The sequence below is a fragment of the Seriola lalandi genome, unplaced genomic scaffold (assembly GCF_002814215.2).
Source record: "Seriola lalandi dorsalis isolate HSWRI2012SDOR001 ecotype SW California unplaced genomic scaffold, Sedor1 jcf7180002050319, whole genome shotgun sequence".
Taxonomy (NCBI): Eukaryota; Metazoa; Chordata; class Actinopteri; order Carangiformes; family Carangidae; genus Seriola; species Seriola lalandi.
This window is the reverse complement of record NW_019520872.1, coordinates 1-3,609: the sequence shown is the minus strand read 5'-3', so window position 1 is coordinate 3,609 and position 3,609 is coordinate 1.

Below are 3,609 nucleotides of genomic sequence, written 5' to 3'. Positions count from 1 at the left end.
AAAAGAGGGTTATAAACGAAAGGGAAAAGGAGTCGATCCCAGCGTTGCCCAGAGCAGACAAAGCAGAAGGCCTGATCGACATGGTGCTAAGGAAGGGAAATCCAGCCTGTAGACTTTTGATCGACACCTTCTGTGAGGTGGATCCGTATCTTTCTGCACAGCTGGAGTTAAACTGAAACAAAAGTAAGAAACTGTTGGATGAACCTTGCACAGAAGTACAGACTCTAACATCTGGTGCGAGAAAACTGGAGAAATGTTTACAGCATTTATATCAAACTGTAATGATGCAAAACTCAGGCAGAAGCTAAACACTGTCACATTATGTTTGTTTTTCAACAGATCTTTTAAAACATTTTTTTACTGTCCTGAATAAAGGACTCCACTCATCATGTGGTTTTGTTATAGCATACTGTATATTTTATATGGCACACTTTATGTATCAGTGTAAATATATGTACAACTTAAAGTGTTGGTGGGACTTATTCTTACATGAGCTCAACTTGTATCAGTTGTCTGTCTAATTATTTTTTTATAAAAGACGTTTTCTATTGTAAGATATTTTTCTACGTATTTCTTGAATGTAAAATGTGTGTGTGTAACACATACAGTATATATTGTATTTATGTGCATTATTTAATGTCAATCTTTTTGTAATTCTTCACTGCACTTTTCAAAGACAGTTACAAAGGCATGTCTGATTTTCTTTTCTTGTTACCTCTTTCTGTTTTGTCATCAGTGATGTTACTGACAGAGACGGACTGAATTTATCCAACATGATTGTCTCTTTCTTTCTGCTTCACAAGATTAAATGAATGAATACATTTTATTTCTGTCCGCCTCTCCCTCCACTGTTTCCATGAGCCCATTGGTGTCACTCTATTAAGAGGGGCTGTAACTTTATCACTCAAAATGTTTCATGTTTGGTGAAAATATAATTTTGACCAGCCAATATTTAAGAGTTTACTTGATACAATTATATTGCAAAGTATCAGCCGTTAGGGAACGCTGCATAGTATTTGATTTTTCCAAGTTGATAGTCTTTAAATATGTATGTATATGTAAGTAGTCGGCAGAGATCATCAGTGAGGATTTCCTCTTTTTGCTCAAGAAAATAATCTGTTGCCTTCATGGTGAGTTTACTTTTCTACAAAATGACAGAACATTAAATTATAGAATTTACAATCAACTGGAGACGTGAACAAAAGAATGTAATGAATGGATGAATTAAATAACGTGTAATTTACAATCAACTAACTGACAAATTAAAACTAGAATACAGTTGTGAATGAAGGTGCAGGTGAACTTCACTGTCACAAGACAAGTTTGCATAATAAAGAGGTGGAAAATCTTATTTAGTAACAAGTATAAAATATAGTAGAGATGTAAAATAATCCTTCATAGCTCAGTGAGGACAGAGCAACAGTCTGACAGGTCGACCGGAAGCTGCTGCAGCCAGTGATGGAGGGAAGGAGCCGTTATTCATCATCAGTCTTAGTGTTAGAAAATGTTTTACACTGTGGTTTCACAGTTTAACGTTAGCACACATGCTAACTTCAGCTACAATAATATTATAAGTTACTCCTCACATATATGATACTAGCCTGTGAGACTAATGTAACAGTTGAGACAGCTAACCGTGTTAGCAGCATCTTCACACAGCTCAGCCAGGAGCCTGTTGCTGTCAGGTTGATGCAGGTGGGTTTACCTGGTGTCCTCGAGGACACAGGTCAGATCCACCCCTCCCTCCTCCCCAGCTCCACCCTCTCATCCAAACATAGTTTATTATGGCTCCAAAAAACCCAAGATGGCGACATCCATTAAGACAAACTCGAGGCTTCAAATTTATTTATTTATTTATTTATTACAAAGCAAATATTACACTTTTTTGGGCAGTTTTTGCCTTTATTCAGATCGGGACAAAGAGAGAGAGTGACAGGATAGCCGGGGAGAGAGAGAGAGAGAGAGGGGATGACATGCAGCATATCTCATTGATAATTGTAGACCTATTTCTCTACTCAATAATGATTATAAAATTATGGCTGTCATACTTGCAAAAAGAATTAAAGTGGTCTTAGACACAATTATCGATGAGACACAATCAGGCATTATGAGAAACAGACATTATTATCCTAATAATATCAGACTTGTGTTGGACACACTGGATTATTCTGAATTGATATCTGAACATGGCAAAATGCTATTTCTAGATTTCTACAAGGCCTTCGATACAATAGAACATCACTTCATCTTTCACTCCCTAGAAAAATTTGGCTTTGGAGATTTTTTCTGTCAGGCCATTAAAACTTTGTACGCTAATGGAAATAGTTCAATTAAAATGAAACACTGCATGACTCCCAGATTTGACCTGAAACTGGGAATTCGCCAGGGATGTCTGATCTCACCTTATCTGTCTTTGCTCTGCACACAAGTTCTTGCAACCCATATAATTAAGAGTAACATACAAGGCATCTCCATCGCTTGTAGGGATATCATTATAAGTACCATCCTTTTTTTAAGAGATGCAAATCAGATACCAGTTGCCCTCAATATAATTAACAACCTTTCTAAAGCTGCACGCCTATGCTTGAACATTAAAAAATGTGAATTGTTACCCAATATGCAGCTCTTTCCTTACATATTGACAGTAAGATTAGTAAAACTATCTGGAAGCATCATATACATTTTATCAGAAAAAGTGTTGTTATGAATAATTATGAATCTGGAGGGTTTAACTTCCTGGACTTCACTACCTTAAAAATTACCTTTTAAAATGAATTGGGTCAGGGTTTCTAAAAAAAAACCCTTTTCACTATGGAATTTTATTCCTCAGTATATTTTCTCTCGCTTTGTTGGCTTTGGCTTTATTCTAAGTTGTAATTATAATATAGATAAACTCCCTGTGAAACTATCTGAATTCCATAAGCAGGTCCTTCTAGCTTGGTCATTGATATATACGCACAACTTTTCACCACATACTTATATCATTTGGAATAATAGAGATATATATTAAGAACAAATCAGTCTTTTATTAAAGATGGGTCCAGAATCAAATTCTATTGGTGAGTCAGCTGTTCATTAGTGAGGGGCTATTGTTATCTTACAGTGAATTTTTTTAATCTAAATTCAATCTCCCTGTAACAGCTAAGGAATTTGCAATAGTTTTCGATGCCATCATTATTTACGAAGTTCAGGTGGGTTTACGTCTGTTGTCAAGCTGATTTTAGTTTTTGACAAGAGTAGAGAGAAGATCAATGCTTGTACTGATGTCTATCTTGCCGTATATTGTTGTACACTTTCTAAAAGAAAAAAACGACAACAAAAAGCTATGATACTGTAACTACAATAAGCACTTTTACTGTGAAACTGTAACTACGGGAGGTACTTTTACTGTGAAACTGTAACTACGGGAGGTACTTTTACTGTGAAACTGTGACTACAGGAAGTGCCTTTGCTGTGATACTGTGAATGCTGGAAGTAATTTTGTTATAAGGAAGTTTTTTTTTTTACTGGGATGCTGTACTCTTGTACTGATGGACTATTTTTACCCTGTGGTAGTGGTATTTTTACTTCAATAAAAGTTTACAAATAAACGCCAATCAAATCAAATCA